We start from the raw sequence: 16434 nt of genomic DNA, 5'->3' as shown, positions 1-16434 counted from the left end.
CTTGTTTAACCCCACACCATCCCTGTCTGCCATGGTTGTGAACAAATTCAAGCTGCGCGGCAACATCCGGAGCTACAATCTGGGTGGGATGGGCTGCAGTGCGGGCGTCATTGCAATAGATCTGGCACAAGAGCTTCTGCAGGTCCACAGGAACAGCTATGCAGTGGTTGTAAGCATGGAGAACATCACCCAGAACTGGTATTCTGGCAACAGGAGGTCCATGCTCATCCCCAACTGCCTTTTCAGAGTTGGGGGGGCGGCTATTCTGCTGTCCAACAAGCAGCGCGACAGGAGGCGAGCAAAGTATCAGCTAGTGCACTCAGTGAGAACCCACAAAGGGGCAGATGACAAGGCATTCAAATGTGTGTATCAGGAGCAGGATGAAGAAGGAAAGCTTGGGGTATCTCTCTCCAAAGAATTGATGTCCATAGCCGGCGAGTCTCTGAAGACAAATATAACCACACTGGGTCCTCTGGTGCTGCCCATTTCCGAGCAACTGCTTTTTTTCGCGAATTTGGTGGCCAGGAAGTTTCTGAACATAAAGGTAAAGCCATACATCCCTGATTTCAAGCTTGCATTTGAGCATTTCTGCATACATGCAGGTGGGAGGGCAGTGATAGACGAGTTGGAGAGGCATCTTCTGCTCTCCCCTCAGCATGTCGAAGCATCTCGAATGACCCTTCATCGCTTTGGAAACACATCCTCCTCGTCCATCTGGTATGAGCTTGCCTACATCGAGGCCAAAGGACGCATGAAGAGGGGCAATCGTGTCTGGCAGATTGCCTTCGGCAGCGGTTTCAAATGTAACAGTGCAGTCTGGCAAGCTCTCTGCACTATCAAACCCCATCCTGACAGCCCATGGGCAGATTGTATCCACAGATACCCTGTTTCCATCCCAGAGGTCTTTAGTTTCTGATAATCAAGCCGGTGGACATTTTACAACTCCTCTTTCCCAATTTACCCGACTTTCGTAAGGGCTTTACCCAATTGGACTATTTGAGAATGTATACTTGATATAAAAAAACCCAATCATCTCCATTTTCTGAATTCAGGCTCAAAAGTTCCCATCTCCTCAAGGGCTGTTTTGCAACGTTTTGAATTGTATCCAATTGAGGGTTGTTGAGTCTCTGTCCACAGCATTGCCATTCTGTACTGTTTTTGTTTCCAAATTAGGGCTTTGGTGCCCCCTTTTCTGATGGCTTGTGCTCAAATTAGGGCATCAGATCTTTGTTGCTAACCTGGCCTTTTTTGTTGCTTTCAGTGAGCAGCATCGGCCTGAAGGGGTTTTCTCCAAGGGTTTGGTTCAATGGGGATGCACCAGAGCAGACCCGTCGGGACAAAACTTCTCACCACTGGGGGAATGCACAGATGCTGTGGATTGCAGCATCGTGTGTGAAAATGAATGCCACGCTTCATGCCACAGCCAGGATCCTGACATATGGAATGGATGGGCACACGGAAATAAGTTGTCCTTGTCTATGCAGCTAAACTCCTAGTAAAATCTCCTAAGCAGCTAGCAAGTCTCACTGGTTGGCTGCTTGAGGAGAGGGCCAATGGAATTTTGGAGCCAGGCCACAAACTTGTCAAAAGTTGCATTATTGAAATTCATCCCTTGTGAAAAGGACCTCCTCTTTTGCACCTTCACCTATGAGTCCATCTGCTTCAGAGCTTTTCTCCTCTTTTGGAAGGGAAGGTCCCTGCCCAACCGGATTGTCTGTTCCCATGACCTGCTTTCTAGGCAGCAGGGCTCGAACGACTTGGGCTGGCCTTGTTTTGCCGGAAATGTATTTATGGACATGGAAAGAAAAGCTTTTATTGCGCACAGTTTGCTGGCATATGCCCTTAAGGAAGCTCCAACGCCGTTGTCCTTGGTTAGGCCTTTTCACAGTGCTTGAATCATTACATTTGGGTTAAGCAACAGATAACTTCTAATTTTCTTGGGAAAATCAGAGCCTTTGGGTAAGAATACTTCTTTGATTGTCCTGTCACTCCCAAGCTATATCCCTTGTGAGTTGCCACAAGCTCAAGAGCCGAAACTCGGCATTAATCCACACACCTCACCTTAATGAAGCATCCTTATATGCTTGCCTCTTCTTACAGGTCATTAGCGGTAATCCCATGAGAATGATTCACCATTGTTCAACCTGCTATCCTTTATTGCTTGTAGGTGTTACATCCCTAATTTACTTGGGTGCAACAGGCAGCCTTGATGGATTAATTATGGCTGGTGCAGAGTTAATCTAGCTCTAGGAATACTTATCCGATTCAAATAAAACAACTTGCAGAAGATGGCAAAAAATCTGAGGGGGATGGGTGGGGGGAAAGGGGGAGAGAGAGATGCTTCTAATTGTTTGAGAGAGAGAGAGAGAGAGAGAGAGAGAGAGAGAGAGAGAGAAAGAAGCAAAGAAAGAAAGCTATATTTACTATTAACGTCTACTAGAGGCCGAACTCGACCTATGAGACAAATCAATGTACAATTGTCAATGTCCTCTGGATGTCCAGAAAAAAAAAGGACAAAATAAACATGAAATAAACTATGAAAGTACTGAGCTTGTGGGGGGGGGGTGTGATGGATGGAGCACTACTGCTAAAGGCTCAGTATGCAACCTATATGCGTAGGGTATACAAGAATGCAATGCAGATCCATCTAGATCCAACCAGTACCATAATGGGGGTGTAACATGTGATGCATAGGCGATGGCGATGGCGAGGCAAAAATCCCTCGGAGCATGATCTCCGGGTGTGAGTGTAAGTGAGCTAGCCGCTCCTGGATATGGTGCTGTCGAGCCCGTATCTCTGTAATCTCCCTTTGATGTAGTTTGGGAGTTTGGTAGCCTGGTGCTCTCGGTCTCCGTCTGGCTCGGAGGTCCGCAGCGCGTTGAAGTGTAACCCCCTCCTGTGTCAGGGTAGGCATTGGGATAGATCTCTGGAAGAAATCAGTGAGCTAGAGCTGTCGCCCACCTCTCCCTGTTATGAGTCCGTAGCAGTGCCTCTATGTGGCGCTGTCTCTAGCAAGAACTGGCCAAATCTGCGCTGGTCTGCGGATTCCATGATCTGGCGGAGTGAGGGATGTCCACTGAAGATGGTGGTGTATCTCTCTCCAATGTCACTATATGCTCTGCATATGCATACATAATGCTCCTTACTCTCAACCTCCTCCCGGCATAGTCTGCATATCCTCTCTGCTCTGGGGATCCGTGCTAATCTCAAGCTGGTGTGATGACACTCTGAGCTGGCCAATTGCCACTCGGGCATTGTGAGGCATGTACACATCCATATATCCGGGTCACTGAATGAATCCATTCGCTGAGATATGCATAAACTGATCCCTGTAGTATAGCATCTTCGGCGGTAGAGGCTGACTGGGTATAATCCAAGTCTCTTGAGTGTATTGCTGCCATAAATCCTGCCGAAGGACTCTGCTCCTCTCACTGTGAGAGAGTTGGATGTAACATGCAGAAGCTCTAAGAGTTTCTCCATCTCTCCCTCTCTCTCTCTCTCTCTCTCTCTACTTTTTGCACTTCTCCTTTCAGTTTGTGCGTTAATATCCGTCGCAAAAAGAGTGCTGATTTCTGAGTATTGAAGTTACCGATTCTTCTCCGAAGCTTCCGCATATTACAGTGGTATCAGAGCCTACTTCAAGTACAAAGATTCAACAAAGAAACCAGAATTTTTTCTCGCTCGTGTGGTTGGTTTTTAGACGCCGGTGGACTACCCCTTTCGGAGTGACTCCTGTCCCTCGAAGCACGGTTGGTTTTTAGCCTCCAGAAGCCTCCGGAAGTCTCCCACACAGATAGTGGATGGTCAGATTGCGTTCCGGAAAGGAATTGCATTTTCCTGCTATGGCGAGCTTTGACGACGAGAGAGACCAAGAACCATGGGACCAAAGTACAACAGGCAGCCCAGCTAGGGCACCAAGCTTGAGTGTCACAGACATGTTCCAGCAGATGATGCGAGCAATCGCAGAACAGACAGCCAAGTTGGATGAGCAGAAGGCCCGGATCTTGGCTCTCGAGGAGCGTACCCGCTCTCCAGCGTCGCGTTTTCCATCTCCTCCTCCCTCTCCTTCCGTATCCCAGATACCAGATCCTCGACACATGGACCCTCTCGCGGGGTCACAGCCGTAGCCAAGCTCTTTGCTTGAGTTGCAGATGCGTGCATTGGAGATCCAACAACGAGAAGACGAAGCCATGTGACGCGTGGAACACGAGCGTTGCCTCAGAGCTTTGGACGCCAGATTGACACCGGCGGCGCCCTCGAATCATTTTCTCGAGAAAATGAACTTCAATAAGTATAATGGTAAACTCGATCCCACAACTCTTTATTTATGGTTACATCAATTTGAAGCTTACTTTGCCGTAGTTAGAAAAACAGATACTGACAGAGTGATCTTAGCCAGTTGGTACTTGGAAGGTGAGGCCATTCCTTGGTGGACTTAGTGGGCTCATGCCCACACTAGAGCAGGTATGGCAGCTTATGTGTGGGATGAATTTGTCCGCGACCTTGAGCAGCGGTTTCTACCGCCCCACTACCTTGAGCGACTCGAAGACGAGTTCAAGGGAGCGCGTCAGAACGCGCAACTAGTCCTTCAGTTTGCCAATAGAATTTCGACTTTATGTTTGCAATTAGGCTTATCTGATACGGACAAGAAAGGGCAGTTTTTGTATGGCCTGGACACGCAAATCCAATGGGAGGTGTGTATGTTTAGGCCAACCACCTTTGAAGACGCACTCTCGCTTGCGCAAAGTGCAGAAATGAAACATAATGGTGGCAAGCCCAAGACTTCCCAGTCGGCTTCTCCCAGGGCTAACGCCTCGGGGGGCAAAAGCTAGAACCAGGCGGGGTCTTCCCCAGGACAGAGCCCGGGAGCCTCTGGCTCCAAGAACTCGAACAATGCGTCTAAGCTTACTCCAGACCAGAAAGCGGAGGCAGGCAAGATAGGTGGCAAGTTAAGTGCTGAGGAACTTTCTCAGTACAAGAAGGAGGGTAGATGTTTCTTTTGTCATACAAAAGGACATACTTCTCGGGATTGTCCTAAGAAGCCTCCATAGCCCGCCGCCGCCGCCTCCATAGCTTCCCTGGTGAGCTCAGCTCCCACACAGACTCCACCTCAGTGGAGTGATCGACAACACCGCTGGAGTCAGATATTCCAGCAGTTTGGTGGTATGATTGAGCACCTTCCAGGAAAGGCCAATCCAGTGGCCGATGCTTTGAGCAGGAAGGGACAAGTATCTACGATTTAGACCACTAGACTTGATCTTGTTGGTACAGGACTAGAGGACATGAAGCACACGTACGCGGATTCCGAGGAATTCGGTACACAATGGGAACAGGCATTGGATGCCACAGGACCATGCCATTTTCTGATACGCGATGGTTGGCTTTTCTACAAAGGCCGACTATGTGTCATGAAGTCATTCAGGGTAGCTCTTCTCCTCCATGATGCCCATGATGCCATTACAGGTGGTCATAGGGGCATGAATTCGACTCTGGAGAAATTAGAACGGCAATACTATTGGCCAAAGATGAGGCGTGATGTGTTTACATATGTACAACGCTGTGACATTTGTCAAAAGGTGAAAGCTCCTCGTGGAAAGAAGATAGGGTTGTTAGAGCCCTTTCCAATTTCTGAGGGTCCTTTCCAAGACATTTCCATGGACTTTGTCACAAATATGCCTCCCAGTCCAAGTAAGCGTAATACGCAGTGCTTAACTATTGTTGATAGGTTTAGCAAATTTGTTATGCTTATTCCTTGCAGGGCCAATGTGATCGTCGAGGATGTTGCCCAGTTGTTCATTCGGCATTGGTACCCGATTGGCGGGATTCCCAGAACCATAGTGTCAGACCGAGATGCCAAGTCTACCAGTCATTTTTGGAGGGCATTGTTTGATAATTTTGGTACTAAGTTGAATTTTTCCAGTGCATTCCACCCACAGACAGACGACCAGACAGAGATATACAACCAGTTGGCCTTTGATGTGCTGAAGTGTTATGTCCACGATCAGCAAGGTAAGTGGGAATCGTATTTGCCTTTAGTTCAAGCTGTTTTGAATGACTCTTTTTCTTCAGCTATTGGCAGGACTCCATATGAGGCAGCGTTTGGAAGACCTTTCCAGTCGTTGTTAACGAGGACTTCGTCTTCAGTACTGGAGGCGAACAGAGTGACGGAGTCTTACCAGACGCAACGTTAGTAGGAGTACTATATATCCCCCTCTGCTAAACTTGATGATGGGATTCCAACCTATTCTTGGATGACTGTCATCATCCCACTCTTTTCCCGGAGTCCCTCTGTCATCCATCCAACTCTCACAACCCTTTTCACCGAAAACCCGGCCCGGTCTCCAAAACCACTCTGTCTCTGAATAAGATCTATGCATCTGTTCCATCTAGTCCACAATCCATTCCTGCCCTGTCTCTGAACACTGTCTTGGTCTTCATTCATGAGAAACGAGTCTGGCACTCTCACATCACCCCTTGGAGGGTAACCCTCCCTTGGGACCGTTGCCCGAGAACCTATCTAGCTCACACAACTGCCATCCCATCTAGCTTTGTGGAATACCACCAACAAACCTCTTGGGAGCTTTTCCCGATTCTGTGTTCCTTGCCTTGGGCTTCGTATCCGTGTACTTTCTTGTACCTTGGACCTGTACACCATCATATGGGACTGATTCAGTGTTTAGCTTCGCTGAGCTTGATGCTCTGATACCAATGTAACACGCGGAAGCTCTTGGAGTCTTCTTTCAGCCCTAAACACCACTTAGAACATGCTGATGCAAAAACGCAGACAGAAGAGAGAGCAGAGAGAGAAAGAGAGAGAGAGAGAGAGAGCTGGAAATTCAGTATATTCATATGGTACAAAAAGGTACCTAAATATGCAGCCCTAGGCTGCCTTCATACAAAAGGTGTAACACACCCAAAATCTGTCCTAAACTTGATCCACTCCATAAAGGAGAGAATGATTCTATCAATGAGCACATGGGCTATTTATAGCCCCTTTGGATACAAGGGAAACTGGCCGAAGCAGTCGGCCAGCAGCATTGGCATATATTCCATAAAACTAGTCGGGCAGCCTTGTTCCCCATAAACGTTGAATTGCTTGCTGTAGCCGCCAAAATTGGTATAGCCGACTCCCTAGTCCGTAGCCGACAGCACCCTCTTCATGCCCTCCAAGCCTTGCTCCAAGTCCCAGCTCTAATGGTCTTTTTCTGGCTGCCTCTTCTAGACCAGCATCTGAGAATGTCCATGGCATTTTATGCACATGACGGGTATGTTAGAGAGTTGCTTATGTGATTGTCTGGAAGAGTGCATCCACTACTGTTGGGGCTGCAACAAACTTTGCATGGATAATCTGGTGTGGGACTGATGGTTTGTTGCGGATCATACGGGAGAACATCATGACTTGGGGCCTCTCAACTCATTGCCAATCCTGAATCTAGCCCCTAGAAGGCTGCTCCATACATCAAGGCTGGTGTGACGAGGGTGTCAAAAAGCCAACCCTTCATCCTGGGCTCTTGAAATGTGCCTGGAAGCACGTCGGCTCAAGTAAGCTGGCATGTGTTGCGGGAAGCATGGTGAAGTGTGGATCATTGAAAGTGACACCAAGGTAGACATAGGATGAGACAGTCTCCAGAGGATCTCGTGTATGTGAAGCTCAATCTGGAAGTGAAGGGGTGGGAGGTATTGAAGACCGTTACCTTGGTTTTACCAAGCTTAACAGTGAGGTCCCATTGAGTGCAAAAATCATGTAAGTCATCCAAATGTCTTTGAAGCCTCCGGCTGAATCTGAAAGGAGGACGGTCTCATGTGCATAAAGTACCATAGTTGTTACGAGGCGCGTGCCTCTAATGGTTAGAGGCGTTCGAGGTGTACGACTGCCTGATCGAGGCGTCCACCAATTTTTTATTTTTTATTTTTTTGTTGGTTTGAGTCTTTAGACGGGGGCTTTAAGGGCCCAAGGCAGCCCCTCTCACACACTCTCTCTCTCCCTCACTCTCCCTCCCTCCCTTAAGCCTTTCTCAAGACCCAAAGTTCAAAGTTCAAGGATGATGTTTTTTATACCCACTTTTGGAGCTCTTTCTATACTCTACCGGTTCATTTCATTTTACTTTGTACCCTTGAATCTTGATGATGTATCCAGAGATGATGGACTATTTTGGTCTCATAGGTCATTTTGGCCTTTTGCAGACGTTTAATACAGCTTTCTTTCTCTCTCACACACCCTCTCTCTCCCTCTCATACACACCCTCTCTCTCCCTCCCTCAAGGCTTATACATCCACACTCTAGTTTCTCTCTCTCTCTCTCAACTTTCACTATATATATTATATCTATCTATCATTATATATATATATATATATTTATAAAAACAGATGCCTCTAACACGCCTCTAACGTCTCTAAAATATACGAGTCTTTCAAGGCGCGTACCATACCCGCCTCGTACCAAATGCCAACCTTGATGCCTACTAGTGTGGGACCAACCCCATCTAATCTATCAATGAAGCTCGAGATCTCATCAATGTAGAGGCCAAAAAAAGTGGGTGATAGAGGGCAGCCCTATTTCACCTCTATAGTGTTGGAAATCTCCTCTGCGATGTCCTTCCTGGGGCTCTCACTAGTCTGGTGATGGACTCAAAGAGGGTGATGATGCTCCAAACCATGTCAGATGGGATTCCTATCTCCTGTCAATGCTGTAAGGGGCGGGCTCAGGGTACAGTACCAAATTTTTTTACGAAAATCCACAATGCAGCAGTAGATCCTCTGATGCTGTGCTCTACCCTCCTTGATGATGGCATGGAGGGTGAAGATGTGGTCAAGGGTAGAGTAGCTCTTCCGAAAGCCTGCTTGTCTTGAGGCTCTGCATCCCTGTCTCTCTGCAAATTCTCAGCCCTATAAAAGGGAACGTTGGCTCAATGCTTAGATCATTTAACTCTTTATATGAGTTGAGTCTTAGACTTACGTATAGGATGTTAGACATCATCCCCTACTTGCTGGCTTCCTATTTGGTGTCCTATTTTAGCCTCTAGGGCTGACCATGTTAGCTCGAGGGGCTGGTCACCCCTCACATATATTTCACCCATATTTATTCCCCATTTTATGGTCCTGAGTATTTTCCCAGTCGTGGAGGCACTTTATCTCCAGTCGGCTGCCTTCATGTAGGTGTATATATAGCTGGCATGCCTCCCTCATTACTCACTGCTTGCCTAGTTGCAGTCCCTCACATACGAGGTTCTCCCTTCTTGCTGAGGACATGTATTCCTTTTGGTGATTGTCACATGCACTCTGCACTCAGTGCATGGTGACAAGATGGCTCATCATCAGAAGTGCAGCAGTTGTATAGTTTTAGAACCCAATAGGATGATAATTGTCGTACGCCGTGACCCCATTGTACATCCTCAGTCCAGGATAAGTCAGGCACGAGCTACGTAGGTCATTCCTCAGCCTTAGCGGGTCAGTCAGCTTTCTTCTCCAGCCCCTTGAGATCCATAGCTTCAGCCAGCCCTAGGTGCCTGCATTCAGCCCTGAATTCAGCATCAGTTCAGGCCCACAGTTCAGCCCACAGTCCAGCATAGTTCTACGCCAGCAAACAGTGCCAGTTCTTTGCGTTTTGCACAGCCGTACAGCAGTCCATCTGCGTTTCTGTTCCAGCTATACAGCAGCAGCCCAGCAGCCCTGTTTCTCATGCGTTTCAGTCCTCAGCCCTCTCTACACCTCAGCGTTTCTGTCCACAGCAGATTCCAGCTCTGAAGGTTCAGTCTACAGCAGTTTCCAGCCCTGAAACTGTTGTTTGCAACAGTGTCCAGCCTTCTATGCATCATCCACACATGCAGCAGTCATCTGGTGAAGGTAACACAGCATTCATATGTGTTTTCAGCATTCTAACATAGTGTAGAACAGTCCACCTTCTTCTTCTTTGAGCCTCAGGTGTGCAGCAGTTCTGAGGACACCATCTCTCCCCAGTTGACTACCAACATGAGCTGTACCTTAGTGCCCTATCATTTGGAGGTAGACGGGTTTACACCTGGTCTCCGCACCCACATCTCTCATAAGGCACAACAGTTTTCTTTTCAAGTTCAAAAGGCCTCATTCCAGCGAGAATTCATTGTCTCTCCTCTTTTGGGATGTGACATGATCTTAGGAATCCAGTGGTTTCGTCAGTATGAACCTATTCCCAATTGGGGACAGGACACCTTTATTATCTCTAAAGGTTTTCCTGAGCCTGTCATGATTCGGGGGGATAGGAGCATTCTTGGCGTTCCTATGATTTCTCATCTCCAGGCCCGACGAGCTATCCGCAAGGGAGTAGAAGGAGCATTAATTTATGCTCAGACAGCTTCTATCTCATCAATAACCGCTGTCTCATCATCTTCAGTCCCACAGTTAGCAGAACCGTCTAGCAAGTTTCCCTCTTGTCTTTCCAAGACTTTCAAGGGCAAGCTAGAACAGCAGTCAGTTCTCAAACATTTGAAACATGTTTCTTATGGACACATTTTCACAGTCACCACAGACCACCAAGCACTTAAGTGGCTCCCGACGATGCCAAGTGCCCAGTGGAGTGCTCAGCACACTAGACAGGGTCAACTCTTCCAACAAGTTGGAGGAATGATTAAGTACATCCCTGGTCAGCATAATCCAGTAGCAGATATTCTTAGTAGAAAGGCCAGCATCCTGACCAGTCAGGAGTCTACCATTCTCAACATCTCTGGAAAAGACTTACAAGATCAGTATGTCGATTCCGCAGAGTTTGGTACTCAACCCAGTTTGGCCCTCAATTTTGAGCCTGGCCATCATTCAGTTCACAGACAAGCATGTAAGTTTAGACGAGATATCCATTTCAAGGAAGGGGATTGGGTCTCTCAGTGCATCATGAAACAAAGATTGAAACAAGTGGGCAAACATTGTCCCAAGCTTTCATTCCGTAGTTTTGGCCCTTTTCCAATAGTTAAGAAGATAAGTGATGTCTCAATGAAGTTAAAGTTGCCTGCCAGTTGGACAATGCATGATTGTTTTCCATGTTTCTTGGCTAAAACCATATGTTGGTCCAGAAGTGTTTGATGTTTTAGATGAACAGCAGCCAGACGTGGTAGACGAGGCAGAAGTGATTGAGCCTGAGCAGATCCTTCTTCATCGATGGAAGCATGGTTCCGGTCGACGGATTCGTCAGTTCTATACGAAATTCCGAGATCGAGGCACCCACGAAGCCGTATGGCTCGACGAGGAGTTCTTCCAGGAGTACCCCCAGTTATTGGCGGACTACTTGGAAGCCATGAACCTGCCGCCAAGCTAATCAGGAGGGAATGTCACATGCACTCTGCACTCAGTGCATGGTGACAAGATGGCTCATCATCAGAAGTGCAGCAGTTGTACAGTTTTAGAACCCAATAGGATGATAATTGTCGTACGCCGTGACCCCATTGTACATCCTCAGTCCAGGATAAGTCAGGCACGAGCTACGTAGGTCATTCCTCAGCCTTAGCGGGTCAGTCAGTCAGTCAGTCAAGTCCCTTAACCCACTTGGAGAGAATCATTCATGCATGTAGAGTCAGTAGAAGCCTTAGGGTTTGCATCAGAAAGCACTCTGCATCTTGCATAATATGCATACATATGCCTGTGCATCATTTAGAACATCCCCAAAGCCTTAGGGAATTTACTGGGATTTATTTGGTATTTTTCCCATATTTATTAGTATTTATTTAGCATTATTTGCATTATTGGGCATTTATAAATATTAACTTTATTAAATGACCAACCTCCAGTTAGTATAAATAGGCTTGCCTAGAGCCTCTTTTCCTCATTCAGTCTTCATTGTGCTAAGAGCTCTCCTCCTTCTTGCTTTCAGCCCAAGACTAATCCAGCCCTAGTGCCCATAAGCTTTCTTCTCCAGCCCCTTGAGATCCATAGCTTCAGCCAGCCCTAGGTGCCTGCATTCAGCCCTGAATTCAGCATCAGCTCAGGCCCACAGTTCAGCCCACAGTCCAGCATAGTTCTACGCCAGCAAACAGTGCCAGTTCTTTGCGTTTTGCACAGCCGTACAGCAGTCCATCTGCGTTTCTGTTCCAGCCGTACAGCAGCAGCCCAGCAGCCCTGTTTCTCATGCGTTTCAGTCCTCAGCCCTCTCTACACCTCAGCGTTTCTGTCCACAGCAGATTCCAGCTCTGAAGGTTCAGTCTACAGCAGTTTCCAGCCCTGAAACTGTTGTTTGCATCAGTGTCCAGCCTTCTATGCATCATCCACACATGCAGCAGTCATTTGGTGAAGGTAACACAGCATTCATATGTGTTTTCAGCATTCTAACATAGTGTAGAACAGTCCACCTTCTTCTTCTTTGAGCCTCAGGTGTGCAGCCCTTCCTCATCATGCCCTTGGGAAGGGTGCATAGGCTCGAGATCCAGTCATCGAGGTGTTTCTACAGCAGTGTACAGATCAGCCGCTCTCCGATCCTCCGAGATCTTGCGTTTGGCTTATCTACAGTCCAAAGTCATTCTCTCTAAAGTAATAAAGCAAATACTATCTCGTTATCGGGATAGGGGGCCCTTCAGTGGGTAATTCGGGACCCAATCTGGTGTACAGTTCTCATATCTCTCTCTCTCATCTCTTTAAAGTTTGAAGTATTGAAATGGATTGCTAAACTCACGAAACTCAGGATACAGAAGACGGTGTGAGCATATTGTGTGACAGGATCAACCAATACAAAGACTTTCGCTGCATATCACAGTGATGATATTGAGAGTAGGTTCTCACCTGTGTTTCCTCTCCATCTCTCTCTCTCACTCTCTCTCTTGTGTTTCCACTTTCCCTTCGTCCGCTGCACATTCTATCATGGTATTAGAGCGCCGGTGATTGTCAGCGTTGGATGCTCCCTCCTCTACCTCTTCATTTTTGTGTTTTTCTGCCTATGGACAGATCTGCGTTTTTTTCCATGCGTTGAAGCTTGCGTTTCAGTTCTTCAAGGGCTGCAATTCAGTGGGCTGCAGCCCCTCTTCATCAGGGCGTCAGTTGGCAGCCTCTAGGCAGCCTGACAGGGGCGTTCTTTTTCAGGACAGCATACCTGCCCTTCTGGCGGCACCTTCCAGGGTTCTCATGCGATTTTTTTTTCAGGTCCGGGCAGCAACATTGCTGTCCTAACAGGCTGCGTTTTTGGCCTGTTTGGGCTTGCCCACGCCCTGTTCTTGGAGCTCTCTGGGCTCCTCTTTTGCTTGTCCCTTCTGGTTATCTTGTGCCATCCCTCCCCCTGATTGTACTTGTTCTCTGCACAACAGTTCTTGATCTAAGGCTTCAACGTTTCCATATTCAGCCTATTCTACAGCCCCTTTTACCTCTGCGTTTTCAGATTTGCAGCCATGGTTGCTGCGTTTTTCTGAACCGATCTTGCTAGTAGATCTACCTTCACCTGGGCTTCATCTATTGGACCTGAAGGTACCTTCTCTTCAGCGTTTTTCCTCATAGGAGGTGTGGACACTGGCTGGCCTGAATTTTCAGGTTTGTAGCCCCTTGTTTGGCTGCGTTTTCTTCTCCAGTGGACACAGATCACTTGCAGAGGGGCTTTCTTGTTTGAATTGTGGCTTTGGAGGCAGTTTGGTACCTGAGGAGGATTCTGAATTTCAGATTTCAGTTAGCGTTTTGCTGATTTTTGGAGCATCTATACCTGTGTTTTGTTCCTGGCCTACGGTTTCCCGGTTTCTACATGTTCCTCGCCTTTTGTTGGTGGTGGAGTGCTATTTTTTGTTGGATAGCAGTGTTTTGGCTGTGTTTTGCTTCCCACAGGAGTTTTCTACACTCAGAGGGGGTCTATCTCCAGCTACTTCACTTGAGGATCAGTTTCAGGAGCTGTTTTTGTATCTGTGGAGACTTTCTTCTTGTGACAGGAGTTTATAGATTTTGGAGGAGAGTAGTGATCTTTTCAGAGATCCTGAGCAGAGTTTATTTTGTCCGAGCTTGTGTTCTTTGCAGTATTTGTAGAACAAGGAGGGTGTTTTGCCCTTGCGGTGTGATTCTTTCACATGGATCATTTATTTGTTGCTGATTCTGGTTCTACTTTTGGAATAGTCTTCTGCTATCTGTGATGCTTTTGAGGACTTTGTTACCACTGCAGTTTATATTCCTGCTTCCCTTCCTCATCGTGAGGAGCCTATCTCTGCATCTCTTTTTGATGCTTCTGAGGATGCCCCTCCCCCTGCCAGTTTTGCAGGCTTGTTGTTTTGGAGGATGCTTTTTTGGACCCAGTGGGATGCTTTGGATTTGTGGATGCTAACCGTGCCTGGGGCACAGTGGTACTTCTAGAGTTTTTTGGATTTGGATCAGAATCAGGTTGGGCTTATATCAGTCTGACGATATCTTTTTTCAGAGGGGGATGTGGAGTCCTTTCATCTGGCGATGCCCACCTCAGTGGTGTGTACTTATGTACAGCATTGGGCAACTCATGTTATGGAGTTTGAGCAAATGGATCCCATCTTTTCTACAGAGTCTTTACATCTTGCGATGCCGATCTTTTCAGAGGATGCTTTTGTGCAGCATTTGGCTACTCTTGTTTTACAGAGGTGGAGCAGATTGACTCTATTTCTTTTGAGGGTTCCAGTGAGGAGCAGTTTGCTTCTCCCAGGATTGATTATCTACAAGATCTGATCTTGGTTGGTTTTGAGGTTTTTCATACCTTCTCTAGGCTGGATACACGACATTCGACTTCGGGGAGTGTTCTTACACTTGGGTTTGGAACCATTATTTAGAGCAGCACGTCGCAACCTACTTGGTTGTTTTCTTCCAGTGGAGCGGTGTATCTGACAGCTTGTTCTATTGCTTTTATAGCTGAGTTGCTGAGGAGATTGCTTGTGGAGCTTTCTTGGTACTTGTTTCTGCAGTCTTTCATCTTTGATCGAGGATGGCGTCTCTGGCTTCTTGGAGTTCACTCAGCATCCGGTGCTGAGAGGGGGTGTTAGACATCATCCCCTACTTGTTGGCTTCCTATTTGGTGTCCTATTTTAGCCTCTAGGGCTGACCATGTTAGCTTGAGGGGCTGGTCACCCCTCACATATATTTTACCTATATTTATTTCCCATGTTATGGTCCTGGGTATTTTCCCAGTCGTGGAGGCACTTTATCTCCAGTCGGTTGCCTTCATGTAGGTGTATATATAGCTGGCATGTCTCCCTCATTACTCATTGCTTGCCTAGTTGCAGCCCCTCACATACGAGGTTCTCGCCTCTTGCTTGGGACATGCATCCCTTTTGGTGATGATATTGAGAGCAGGTTCTCACTTGGGTTTCCTCTCCATCTCTATCTCTCTCTCTCTCTCACTCTCTCTCCTATGTTTCCACTTTCCCTTCTTCCGCTGCACATTCTGTCACAGGATAGGGTTTACGACCTTTTTATGAAGGCAGCCTATGGCTGTAAAGATTGTACATCCTTTTTGTACCGTATGAATATACCAAATACTCAGCTATCTCTCTCTCTCTCTTGCGTTTTTCTTCAGCATGTTCCAAGATGGTGTTTAGGGCTGAAAGGAGACTCCCGAGCATCCGCATGTTACATTTGGCCAATGTGTGGCCAATCATGATTGTCCAGGATCAAGTGGATCTCCAACTTTGAGGATGAGGGTGATGGTATTAGCAGACCAAGAGGGTGGAAATCCTTCACAAAGAGCTCTATTGAACATGTAGGCTAGTAGAGGTGCCAGGGTATCATTGGCATGTGAGATGTACTCCAGCAATGAGTCCCTCATGATCCTGGGCCTGCCCATTACATAGTCTAGTAGGCTAGTAGGGGTGCCAGGGTAGACGTACTCGCGGAAATGAGTCCCTCGTGATCTTGGGCGGCTTGCTCATTACATAGTCTATGGATGGCCTTGGGGACCATGCCCTTTGTGAAGGTGGAGGTGGTGGGGCCGGGATCTGGTGTCGGGGTAGAGGTGGCTGATGGGGGATAGGGGATATGATAGAGGGAGCGTGCATAGGAGTGCCATGTGTTTGGGCAGGTTGATAGGTGTGGGTGGGCGATGTTCTTGGAGTTTCCTCTAGGCCTCTTTGCAGTTCAGCCCTAAGAAGAGTCGGTATAACTCATCCTCTTTCCGACCGTAGAAATCCCGTTTCTTGCGTTGGCATTGAGAAATCTGTTGCGCTTGGCACATCGTGATTTGCCCAATCCATACGTCATGTTGAAGACGTGATCATGTGGTTTGGCATTTGTCATCATACCAATAGTTATGGGGCATGGACCTACAAGGTGGCTTGGTAGACCGCCGCGTGTAGATGAAAGAAGTGGTGGCAGTCTGGCAGATGTGTGGAGTATGGTGGTGAGCTGTGATGTGAGGGTGGGTAGGGGGGCAGTAGGATCCACATCCTGGAGTTGGCGGTAGATGTGGTTGTAAATAGGGTCAAGCTTGTGAGCTTGTGATCAAAATGGTCTTGGTGTAATGTGAGATTGTTGGGGTTAAAGGTCCCTGTG

At 47.4% G+C, this 16434-nt stretch overlaps 1 pseudogene across 1 annotated transcript in view; it reads left to right on the top strand.

Moving 5' to 3' along the window:
- Positions 1–1047, top strand: part of LOC147628020 (3-ketoacyl-CoA synthase 4 pseudogene) — a 2012-nt pseudogene extending 965 nt beyond the window's left edge. The window contains exon 1 of the transcript XR_015268365.1: positions 1–1047. This exon is cut by the window's left edge and continues 965 nt beyond it. The product of XR_015268365.1 is annotated as a 3-ketoacyl-CoA synthase 4 pseudogene (transcript).
- The last annotated feature ends 15387 nt before the right edge of the window (positions 1048–16434 follow it).

The sequence above is a fragment of the Cibotium barometz genome, chromosome 20 (genome assembly GCF_041138505.1).
Source record: "Cibotium barometz isolate CiBa-2024 chromosome 20, ASM4113850v1, whole genome shotgun sequence".
NCBI lineage: Eukaryota > Viridiplantae > Streptophyta > Polypodiopsida > Cyatheales > Cibotiaceae > Cibotium > Cibotium barometz.
Note: the sequence above shows the minus strand (reverse complement) of the source record. Positions and strands in the feature narration are given on the sequence as shown.